Source organism: Ursus arctos, unplaced genomic scaffold, assembly GCF_023065955.2.
Source record: "Ursus arctos isolate Adak ecotype North America unplaced genomic scaffold, UrsArc2.0 scaffold_28, whole genome shotgun sequence".
In the NCBI taxonomy this organism is placed as follows: domain Eukaryota; kingdom Metazoa; phylum Chordata; class Mammalia; order Carnivora; family Ursidae; genus Ursus; species Ursus arctos.
Genome location: NW_026622963.1, coordinates 16055370 through 16068913, shown reverse-complemented (window position 1 = coordinate 16068913; position 13544 = coordinate 16055370).

Below are 13544 nucleotides of genomic sequence, written 5' to 3'. Positions count from 1 at the left end.
CAAGTTTTAATTATTATCTTTTCAGTAATTTTCTTATTTTTTGACTCTTTAAATTTTTTTTAATTTTTACTTTTATATATAATTTATATATATACATATTATATATATATTTTTTTCTCTTGCATTCATATTTTGTGCTCTAGTATCTTTTAACAAGCAGACCAAAACACACCCAGGATCTAGTTTTTGTGTTTGTTTTTGCTGTTGATGTTATAGTTGTTTTGTTTTGTTTTGTTTTGTTTTTCTTTCTTTTTTTCTTTTCTGGACAAAAATGAAGAGATGGAGAAATTCACCCCAAAAGAAAGAACAGGAGGTAGTACTCACAGACAGGGATTTAATCGATACAGCTATAAGTAAGATATTTCAAATAGAATTAAAAACAATAATTATGGGGATACTAGCTGGGCTTGAAAAAAGCATAGAAGACACTAGAGAATCCCTTACTATAGAGATAAAAGAACTAAAAACTAGTCAGGTTGAAATTAAAAATGCAACAACCAAGATGCAGTCCCAAGTGGAGGCCATGGAAAGGAGACTGAACAAAGCATAGGAGTGAATCAGTGACATAGAAGATAAAATTATGGAAAAAAAGAAAGCTGAAAAGAAGAGGGAAAGAAAACTAGTAGATCACAAAGGTAGACTTAGGGAACTCAGCAATTCCATAAAGTGAAATAATATCCCCATTATAGGAGTACCAGAAGAAGAACGGGTAAAGGGGCAAAAGGATTATTTGAACAAATTGTAGATGAGAACTTCTCTAATCTGGGGAAGGAAACAGGCATTCAAGCCCAAAAGGCACAGAGAACACCCATCAAAATCAACAAAAATAGGTCAACACCACAACATAATATAGTGAAACTTGCAAATTACAATGATAAAGAGAAAATTCTGAAAGCTTAGGACAAGAGGTCCTTAACCTACAGAGATATTCTTTTAAGGCTGGCATCAGATCTGTCCACAGAGACCTGGCAGGCCAGAATGGACTGCCATGATATATTCAACATGCTAAATGGAGAAAATATGCGCCAAGAATACTTTATCCAACAAGGCTATCATTCAGAATAAAAGGAGAGATAAGTTCTAAGACAAACAAAAACTAAAGGAATTGGTAAACACTAAACCACACTGCAAGAAATATTCAAGGGGATCCTTTGAGCAGAGAGAAAAAAGTAAGACCAGGAGGGAACACAGACAACCTACAGTAACAGCAACTTTGCATGTAATCAATGGCACTAAATTCATATCTTTCAATAATTACTCTGAATGTAAATGGACTAAAGGTTCCAGTCGAAAGACATAGGGTATCAGAATGAATAAAAAAACCCAAGAACTGTCAATATGCTCCTTACAAGAGATTCATTTTAGACCCCAAAACACCTCTAGATTGAAGGTGAAAGAGTGGAGAACCATCTACCATATTGATGGATATCAAAAGAAAGCTGGAGTATCCATCCTTATATCAGGCAAATTAGATTTTAAACCAAAAACTGTAACAAGAGATGAAGAAGGACACTATAGGGTAATGAGAGGTCTATTCAACAAGAAGATCTAACAATTGTCAATATTTATGCCCCTAACATGGGAACACACAAATATAAAAATCAATTAATAACAAACTTAAAGAAATTCATTGATAATAATACAATAATTGTAGGGGACTTTTTTTTTTTTATTCCACAGAGAGAGAGACAGCCAGCGAGAGAGGGAACACAAGCAGGGGGAGTGGGAGAGGAAGAAGCAGGCTCACAGTAGAAGAGCCTGATGTGGGGCTCGATCCCATAATGCCGGGATCATGCCCTGAGCTGAAGGCAGACGCTTAACCGCTGTGCCACCCAGGCGCCCCAATTGTAGGGGACTTTAACACCTTGCTCAGCAACAGACAGATAATCTAGAGGAAGATCAACAAGGAAACAAAAGCTTTGAATGACAGCCTGGACTAGATGGATTTAACAGATACATTGAGAGCATTCATCCTAAAGCAGTAGAATACAGAATCTTTTCTTCTTTTTTTATTAACTTATATTAGCCAACATATAGTACATCAGTAGTTTCAGATGTAGTGTTCAATAATTCATCAGTTGCATATAACATCCAGTGCTCATCACATCACTTGCCCTCTTTAATCCTCATCACCCAATTACCCCACTCCCCCACCCTATTCCCCTCCAGCAACCCTCAGTTTGTTTCCTATAGTTAAGAGTCTTTCATGGTTTTTCTCCCTCTCTGATGACTTTCCATTCAGTTTTCCTTCCCTTCCCCTATGATCCTTTGTGCTACTTCTTATATTCCACATATGAGGAAAACTGTATGATAACTGTCTTTCTCTGATTGACTTATTTTGTTCAGCATAATACCCTCCAGTTCAAGTCCTGTCAATGAAATTGGTAAGATTTCATCCTTTCTGATGGCTGAGTTATATTCCAGGATAGATGATAGATGATAGATAGATAGATAGATAGATAGATAGATAGATAGATAGATAGATAATAGATAGATATAGATACATCTATAGATACATATATCACATCTTCTTTATCCATTCTTCTGTCTATGGACATCTCAGCTCTTTCCACAGTTTGGCTATTGTGGACATTGCTGCTACGAACATTGGGGTCACTACAATTTGTATCAATACAAACTGACCCTTCAGATCACTATATTTGTATCTTGGGGGAAAATACCTAGTAGTGCATTGCTGGGTCAGAGGGCAGTTCTATTTTTAACTTCTTGAGGAACCTCTATACTGTTTTCCCAGAGTGGCTGTACCAGCTTGCATTCCCACCAACAGTGTAAGAGGGGTCCCCTATCTCTGTATCCTCATCAACATTTGTTGTTTCCTGTCATGTTAATTTTAGCCATTCTGACTGGTGTAAGGTGGTATCTCATTGTGGTTTTGATTTGTATTTCCCTGATACCAAGTGATGTAGAGCAGTTTTCATGTGTCTGTGGTCCATTTGTATATCTTCTTTGGAGAAATGTCAGTTCATGTCTTCCACCCATTTCTTAACTGGATTATTTGTTTTTTAGGTGTTGCATTTGAGAAGTTCTTTACAGATCTTGGACACGAGCCCTTTATCTGAATGTCATTTACAAATATCTTCTTCCATTCCATGATTGTTTCCTTTGCTGTGCAGAAACTTTTAAGTCTTTCTTTAACTTTCATTTTTTACACTTACATTTTTTAGATATTTTCTTCATTCTTGGCTTCCTTTCACTGTATTCAATTTTCTTTTGTGTATATATGTTTTACTTTCTTTACAATTTTGAGATTTAGTGTTTTCTAACAACCAGACCAAAATACAAATAGGACCAAGTAGATCAATCAGATTTGTCCATCTGGGAGAGTATATTCTCTCTTTTCCCCTTTTTGCTTTTGCTTCCTGACCTCTTCAAATTTCTCTACTGTGTACTTACTTGGGTCATGGCTGATAATTTTGATTTTGCTCCCCTGTTCGCCCATTCTTCAGGAAAAATGACAGGAAGAAGGAATTCACAACAAAGGAAAGAACCAGAGGTAATACTCTCAGCCAAAGACCTAATCGATATGGATATAAATAAAATGTCAGAGCTGGAATTCAGGATAATAATTATAAAGTTACTAGCTGGGCTTCAAAAAAGCATAAAAGAGACTAGAGAATCTCTTAATATGGAAATAATATCTAATCAGGCCAAAATTAAAAATGCTTTAACTGAGATGCAGTCTAAACAGGATGCTCTCACAGCTAGGGTAAATGAGGCAGAAAAGAGAGTCAGTGCATAGAAGACAAGATGATGAAAAGAAAGGAAGCTGGGGAAAAGAGAGAAAAACAACTAAGAGACCATGAGGGGAGGCTTGAGAAAGCAGCAATACCATAAATTGAAACAATATTAGAATTATTGCAGTCCCTAGGGAAGAAAAAAGGGACAGAAGGTATATTTGATCAAATCATAGTTAGAACTTCCCTAATCTGGGGAAGGAAATAAGCATTCAAGTCCAAGAGGTAGAGAGAACGTCCCCCAAAGTCAATAAAAATAGATCAACACCCTAACATATAAGAGTGAAGCATACAAATTCAGAGATAAAGAGAAAATCCTGAAAGCAGCTTGTGGCAAGAGCTCCTTAACCTACGATGGTAGAAACATTAGACTGGTATCTCTATCCATAGCGAGCAGGCAGGCCAGAAAGGGCTGGCATGTTATATTCAGTGGACTAAAGGAGAAAAACATGGAGCCAATAATACGTTGTCCAGCAAGGCTGTCATTCAGAATGGAAGGAGAGATAAAGAGCTTCCAGGACAAAGAGAAACTAAAAGAATTTGTGATCACTAAACCAGTCCTGCAAGAAATATTAAAGAGGGTTCTGTAAGCAAAGAAAGAATCCAGAAGTAACATAGACCAGGGGTGCCTGGATGGCTCAGTCCTTAAGTGTTTGCCTTTGGCTCAGGTCATGATCCCAACATTCTGGGATTGAGCCCCGCATCAGGCTCCGTGCTCAGCAAGAAGCCTGCTTCTCCCTCTCCCACTCCCCCTGCTTGTGTTCTCTCTCTCACTGCCTCTCTCTGTCAAATAAATAAATAAAGTCTTAAAAAAAAAAGAAGTAACATAGACCAGAAAGAAACGAAGGCAATCTACAGAAACAGGAACTTTAAGGTAATACAATGGCATTAAATTCATATCTTTCAATAGTTACTCTGAATGTAAATGGGCTAAATGCTTCAATCAAAAGACACAGCATATCAGATTGCATAAAAAAGCAAGACCCATCCATATGCTGTCTACAAGAGACTCATTTTGAACCTAAAGACACCTCCAGATTGAAAGTGAAGGGGTAGAGAACCATGTATCCTGCCAGTGGACATCAAATGAAAGCTGGAGTACCAATCCTCATATCAGACAAATTAGATTTTAAATGAAAGACTATACTAAGTGATGAAGAAGAACATTAATCATACTTAAAAGGCTTATCCAACAAGAAGATCTAACAATTATAAATTTTCTGCTCCTAATTTGGGAGCAGCTAATTATATCAATCAATTAATAACCAAATTAAAGAAACACATTAATAATAATACAATAATAGTAGGGGACTTCAACATCCCATTCACAACAATGGACAGATCATGTAAGCAGAAGATCAAAAAGGAATCAGGGCTTTGAATGACACACTGGACCAAATGGACTTCACAGATATATACAGAGCACTTCATCCTAAAGCAAAAGAATACACATTCTTCTTGAGTGCACATGGAACATTTTCCAGAATTGATCAAATACTGGGTCACAAATCAGGTCTCGACTGATACCAAAACATTGGGATTATTCCAGACATTTCTCAGACCACGATGCTTGGAAACATGAACTCAATCACAAGATGAAATTTGGATAGAATTCAAACACTTGGAGGTTAAAGAGCATCCTCCTAAAGAATGAATGGGCCAACCAAGAAATTAAAGAAGAATTTTTTAAAAATTGATGGAAATCAGTTGCATTCCTATACATGAACAATGAGACTGAAGAAAGAGAAATTAGGGAATCCATTCCATTTAAAATACCACCAAAAATCATACGTTATCTTGGAATTAACTTAACGAGAGACGCAAAGGAACTATATTCTAGAAACTACAAATCACTCTTGAAAGACATTGAAGAAGACACAAAAAGATGGAAAAACATTCCATGCTCATGGATTGGAAGAATTAACATAGTTAAAATATCCATGCTACCCAGAGCAATCTACACTTTCAATGCCATTCCGATCAAAATACCAATGACATTTTTCAAAGAACTGGAACAAACAGCCCTTAAATTTGTGTGGAACCAGAAAAAATTTTGAACCACCAAGGAAGTGTTGAAAAGGAAAAACAAGGCTGGGGGCATCACGTTGCCGGATTTCAAGCTATATTACAAAGCTGTGATCACCAACACAGCATGGTACTGGCACAAAAACAGACACATAGACCAATGGAACAGAATAGAGAACCCAGAAATGAACCCTCGGCTTTTTGGGCAACTAATCTGTGACAAAGCAGGAAAAAACATCCAGTGGAAAAAAGACAGTCTCTTCAATAAATGGTGCTGGGAAAATTGGACAGCTACATGCAAAAGAATGAAACTTGACCACTTTCTCACACCATACACAAAAATAAACTCCAAATAAATGAAAGACCTCGGTGTGAAACAGGAATCCATCAAAATATAGAGAACACAGGCTGGAACCTCTTTGACATCGACCACAGCAACTTTTTTTCATGACACATCCAAAGGCAAGAGAAACAAAAGAAAACATGAACTTGTGGGACTTCATCAAGATAAAAAGCTTCTGCACAGCCAAGGAAACAGTCAACAAAACTAAGAGGCAGCCCACAGAATGGGAGAAGATATTTGCAAATGACACTACAGATAAAAGACTGGTATCCAAGATCTACAAAGAACTTCTCAAACTCAATACACGAGAAACAAATAAATCATAAAATGGGCAGAAGATATGAACAGACATCTCCCAATGAAGACATACAAATGGCTAACAGACACATGAGAAAATGTTCAAAATCATTAGTCATCAGGGAAATTCAAATCAAAACCACACTAAGATACCACCTTATGCCAGTTAGAATGGCAAAAATTGACAAGGCAAGAAACAACAATTGTTGGAGAAGATGTGGAGAAAGGGGATCCCTGTTACACTGTTGGTGGGAATGCAAGTTGGTACAGACACTCTGGAAAACAGTGTGGAGTTTCCTTAAAAAGTTTAAAATTGAGCTACCCTATAATCCAGCCATTGCGCTACTGGGTATTTACCCCAAAGATACAGACATAGTGAAGAGAAGGGCCATATGCACCCCAATGTTCATAGCAGCATTGTCCACAATAGCTGAATTGTGGAAGGAGCCAAGATGCCCTCCAACAGATGACTGGATTAAGAAGATGTGGTCCATATATACAATGGAATATTACTCGGCTATCAAAAAGAACGATTTCTCAACATTTGCTGCAACACAGATGGCGCTGGAGGAGATAATGCTAAGTGAGATAAGTCAAGCAGAGAAAGACAATTATCATATGGTTTCTCTCATCTGTGGAACATAAGAACTAGGAAGATGGGTAGGAGAAGAAAGGGATAAGAAAGGGGGGCAATCAGAAGGGGGAATGGAGCATGAGAGACTATGGACTCTGAGAAACAAACTGAGGGCTTCAGAGGGGAGGGGGTGGGGAATGGGATAGGCTGGTGATGGGTATTAAGGAGGGCACGTATTGCATGTTGCACTGGATGTTATATGCAACTAATGAATCATCGAACTTTACATCAAAAACCAGGGATGTACTGTATGGTGACTAACATAATAAAAAAATTATTATAAAAAAATTCATGGAAAGAAATGAAAATGAAAACACAATGATTCAAAGCCTTTGGGATATAGCTAACGTAGTCCTAAGAGGGAAGTTCATAGCAGCACAAGTCTTTCTGAAAATTAGAAAATTCTCGAATACACAAGCTAACCTTATACCTAAAGGAGCTGGAGAAAGAGAAGCAAATGAAGCCTAAACCAATCAGAAGAGAAATAATAAAGATTAGAGCAGAAATCAATGATTTCGAAATCAAAAGAACAGTAGAACAGATAAACAAACCTAGAAGCTGGTTCCTTGAAAGAATTAATAAGATAAATAAACTCCTAGCTAGACTTATCAAAAGAAAAGAGAAAGGACCCAAATTAATAAAATCATGAATGAAAGAGGAGAAATCCCTACCAACACCAAGGAAATGCAACTAATTTCGAGAACATATTTTGAGAAATTATATGCCAACAAATTAGGCAACCTGGAGGAAATGGATATATTCCTAGAAACATACAAAGTACCAAAACTGAAAAAACAGGAAGAAAGAAAACCTGAGCAGACCGATAATCAACAAATAAATTGAAGCAATAATCAAAAATCTCCCAACAAACAAGAGTCCAGGGAAGGATTGCTTCCCAGGGAAATTCTAACAAAGGTTTAAAGAAGAATTAATGCCTATTTTTCTGAAATTGTTCCAAAAAATGGACATGGAAGAAAAACTTCCAAACTTATACTATGAGTTAAGCATCACCTTGATCCCAAAACCAGACAAAGACCTCACTAAAAGGGAGAATTACAGACCAATATCCCTGATGAACATGGGTGCAAAAATTCTCACCAACATACTAGCTATAGGATCCTACAGTACATTAAAAAGATTACTCTCCATGACTAAGTGGGATTTATTCCTAGGCTGTAGGGGTGGTTCAACATCCACAAATCAATCAATGTGGTACACCACATTAATAAAAGAAAGAATGAGAACATATGATCATCTCAATAGATGCAAAAACAATTTGATAAAACACAACATCCTTTCTTGATAAAAACTCTCCACATATAGAGATAGAGGGAATATACCTTAACATCATAAAGGCCATGTATGAAAGACCCACAGCTAATATCATCCTTAAAGGGGAAAAACTGAGAGCTTTTCCCCTAAGATCAGGAACAGAACAAGTATGTCCCTCTCACCTGTTGTTCAACATAATACTGAAAGTTCTAGCCTCAGCAATCAGACAACAGAAAGAAATAAAAGACATCCAAATTGGTAAAGAAGAAGTCAAACTTTCACAGTTTGCGGACAACATAATACTCTATTTAGAAAACCCAAAAGACTCAACCAAAAAAATTGCTAGAATTGATACAGGAATTCAGCAAAGTCACAGGATATAAAATCAACACACAGAAGTCTTTTGCATTTCTAAACACTAACAAAGAAGAAACAGAAAGAGAAATCAAGGAATCAGGGGGCGCCTGGGTGGCACAGCAGTTAAGCGTCTGCCTTTGGCTCAGAGCGTGATCCCGGCATTCTGGGATTGAGCCCCACATCAGGCTCCTCCGCTATGAGCCTGCTTCTTCCTCTCCCACTCCCCCTGCTTGTGTTCCCTCTCTCACTGGCTGTCTCTATCTCTGTCAAATAAATAAATAAAATCTTAAAAAAAAAAAGAAATCAAGGAATCAATCCCATTTACAACTGCATCAAAAACCATAAGATACCTAGGAAAGATCGAAAAGACTTAAATGATCTGTATTGTGAAAACTATAGAACTATAGAACACTTATGAAAGAAATCGAGGAAGATAAGAAATGGAGAAACATTCCATACTCATGGATTGAAAGAACAAATATTTTTAAAATGTCTAAGTTACCCAGATTAATCTACACATTCAATGCAATCCACATCAAAATACATCAGCATTTTTCACAGAGCTGGAACAAACAATTCTAAAATATGTAAGGAACCAGAAAAGACCCTGAATATCCAGGGGAATGTTGAAAAAGAAAACCAAAGCTGGAGGCATCACAATTCTGGATTTCAAGCTGTATTACCAAGGCATAATCATCCAGACAGTATGGTATTGGCACAAAAACAAACAATGGAATAGAACAGAGAACCCAGAAATGGACCCTCAACTCTTTTGTCAACTAATCTTCAACAGATCAGGAAAGAATATCCAATGGAAAAAAGACAGTCTCTTCAACAAATGGTGTTGGGAAAATTGGACAGCCACATGCAGAAGAACAAAACTGGACTACTTTCTTTTTCTTTTTTAAGATTTTTATTTATTTATTTGAGAGAGAGCACACATGCACAAACGGGGGACAGGGACAGAGGGAGAAGCAGACTCCTTATAGAGCAGGAAGCCTGATGTGGGGTTTGATCCCAGTACTCTGGGATCATGACCTGAGACAAAGGCAGATTCTTAACTGACTGAGCCACCTGGATGCCCAAAACTGGACCTGTTTCTTACACCATACACAAAAATAAACTCAAAATGGATAGAAGACCTAAATGTGAGACAGGAATCCATCAAAATCCTGGAGGAGAACATAGGCAGGAATCTTGTCAACCTCTTCGACCTTGGCCACAGCAACTTCTTGCTAGACACAAATCCAGAGGCAATGGAAACAAAAGCAAAGTGAACCACTGGTACTTCATCAAGATAAAACACTTCTGCACAGCAAACAATGTACAAAACAAAAAGCAATCAATCAAATGGGAAAAGATATTCACAAATGACATATTGGATAAAGGGCTAGTATCTAAAATCTATTAAGAACTTATTAAACTCAACACTTGAAAAACAAAAACTCCAGTCAAGGAAAGGGCAGAAGACATGAGCAGATATTTTTCCAAAGAAGGCACACAAATGGCTAACAGACACATGAAAAATGCTTAACATCACTCATCATCGGAGAAATACAAATCAAAACGACAATGAGATCCTATCTCACACTGGTCAGAATGGCTAAAAATAACAGCATGGGAAATAAAAGATGTTGGCAAGGATGCAGAGAAAGGGGAACCCTCTTATACTGTTGATAGGAATGCAAGCTGGTGCATCTACTCTGGAAAACAGTATGGAGATTTCTGAAAATTTTAAAATAGAACTACCTTACGCCCCAGCAATTGCACTACCAGGTATTTATCCAGGGGACACAAAAATAGTCATTCAAAGGAGCATGTGTACCCTAATGTTTATAGAAGCAATGTCCACAATAGTCAAAATATGGAAGGAGCCCAGATGTCCATTGACAGATGAATGGATAAAGGAAATGTGGGATACACACACACACACACACACACACACACACACACACACTGGAATATTACTCAGCCATCAACAAGAATGAAATCTTGCTGTTCGTAATGACATAGATGGAACTAGAGGGTTTTGTGCTAAGCTAAATAAGTCAGCCAGAGAGTGAAATATCATTTCACTCATAAGTGGAGTATAAGAAAAACAAACATGAATATATGGAAAGGGAAGGAAAAATAAAATAAGATAAAAGCAGAGAGGGAGGCAAATCATAAGAGACTACGAACTATAGAGAACAAACTGAGGGTTGTTGAAGGGGAGGGGTGGGAATATGGGATAATTGGGTGATGTGCATTAAGAAAGGCACTTGATTTAATGAGCATTGGGTGTTATATGTAACTGAAAAATCACTAAATTCCATTCCTGAAACTAATAATATACTATATATACTATATTATATATAATAATATGCTATTAAGTAAATTGAATTTAAATTTTTAAAAAATGAATAAGTATATAAATAAATAAAGATAAAAGAACTCTTGAAATTAACTGAAGTCTCTCATTAATCTAATGAGGGATTATTCAGGAAAGACTGATGAAAATGGGTAAGAACAACAGGGTTTGTGGGATGATAATTTGATCTGCACCTATTTCCTCCATGCAGCTGGATAGTAAGTTTGAAAAGCAGTAGCCTTAGAACCACAGTAGCTTTCAAAACCAGTAGTCTTGTGGCCACTGGAGGAGGAAGACCAAGTTTGGAGCTCCTTAAAAGGTCTCATCTTGGGCTCCTGGGTGGTTCAGTTGGTTAAGTGTTTGACTTTGGCTCAGGTCATGATCCTAGGGTCCTGGGATTGAGCCCCACATCAAGCTCCCTGCTCAGCAGGGAGCCTGCTTCCCTCTCTCCTTCTGCCATTCCCCGTACTTGTGCTCTCTGGCTCTATCTCTCAAATAAATAAATAAATAAATAAATAAGTAAAATTTTAAAAAAGTCTCAACCTCAGTGTGCTCTCACTATTTGATCTGTCTCACAGTTTCCTGAAAAAGTCTAACTTTTCAGGATTTTATTGTTTTTTTAACTGGACTTGAAGCTGTGCTTCATAAGGCACTTGTTAAAAATCAACAGCAACAGTTATTTAACATTGCAACTGCCCAACACTGTGATACAAGTTGGGACCAAAAAAAAGAAAAAGAAAGAAAGAAAGAGCCTAGTCAAAACTTAGAAGGAAGATCAAGGTCAGAAAGATGAAGATGTCGGTGGGCGGAGTTAAGATGGCGGAGGAGTAGGAGACACCGTTTTCAGCCGGTCCTCCGAGTCGAGCTGGATAGGTACCAGACCAGCCTAAACAACCACGGAACCAGCCTGAGACGCAGGAAGACGCATCTGGATCTCTACAAATGAACATCTCCAGCGCTGAGTATTGAGGTATGAAGCGGGGAGCCATGAAACTGTGCACAGATATCGGAAGATAAACGGAAGGGGGAGGGAGCCGCCGTGTTCGGGCGCCGGGAAGTGGTAGCCACTTGCACGGGAGAGCGGGCGGGGCTCGCGGAGGGCACCCGCAAAACAGCAGACTGAGACCGTGAGCCGGGTGCGCGCGCCACCAGGCATCTCGCGGAACACCGGAATCCTGGTGCGCTCACTGGATCCAGACTGAGACCGGGAGATCCGGGAGCGCGTGTGCGCGCGGGGCGGCTGGCGGCTGGCGGCTGGCGGCATTAGAAACACAAAGGACAGAGACGCGCCGGCCCTGGAAGTGAGGGCTGGGACGCCGGGTGTGGGGCGCACATCCCGGACACTGCAGGGTTGAGCAGCACCAACAGAAACAGAGTTAAAGTGGCCAGAACATTAGTAGAGAACGGGCCGCAATCCCTCTGTTCTGTGACAGAGGCTGAAATTTGGCCGCTGCTGCTCTGACTCTCAGAAGAGGCACAGCAAACCGCCAGGGAAAGCCGCCAGAGAACAAAAGCCTGGAAATACCGGCTCAGGGAGTGCCCATCCCCATCCCCCCTCGCAGGGGACGCTGAGACTCTACCCAAACATGGCTGCCTGAGTATCGGCGCGGCAGGCCCCTCCCCCAGAACACAGAAGGCAGGCTGAAAAATCAAGAAGCCCACAACCCGAGGCGCCTGGGTGGCGCAGAAATTGAGCGCCTGTCTTCGGCTTAGGGCGTGATCCCGGCATTCCGGAAAGGAGTCCCTCATCGGGCTCCTCCGCTGGGAGCCTGCTTCTTCCTCTCCCACTGCCCTGCTTCTGTTCCCTCTCTCGCTGGTTGGCTGCCACATAAATAAATAAATAAAATCTTTAAAGAAGAAGCCCACATCCCTAAGATCCCTATAAAACAAGGGGCACGGCCTGGGACCCAGTCAAGAATTTGGGCTCTGGAAACCCCGCAACCTCTCTTCATCAGAATGACAAGAAGGAGAAGCCCCCGCCAGCAAAGAAAAGACAGTGATTCTGTGGCCTCTGCCACAGAAATAATGGATATGGATGTAACCAAATTATCAGAAATGGAATTCAGAGTAACGATGGTCAAAATGATGAGTAGAATTGAAAAAACTATTAACGAAAAGGTTACTGAGAATATAGAATCCCTAAGGACAGAAATGAGAGCGAACCTGACAGAAATTAAAAATTCTATGAGCCAAATGCAGGCAAAACTAGAGGCTCTGACGGCCAGGGTCGCAGAAGCAGAGGAACGGGTTAGTGAATTGGAGGATGGGTTAATAGAAGAAAAAATGAAAATAGAAGATGGTCTTAAAAAAATCCACGCCCACGAATGTAGGTTACAGGAGATTACTGACTCAATGAAACGATCCAATGTTAGAATCATCGGCATCCCCGAGGGGGTGGAGAAAAACAGAGGTCTAGAAGAGATATTTGAACAAATTGTAGCTGAAAACTTCCCTAATCTAGCAAGGGAAACAAACATTCGTATCCAAGAGGCAGAGAGGACCCCTCCCAAG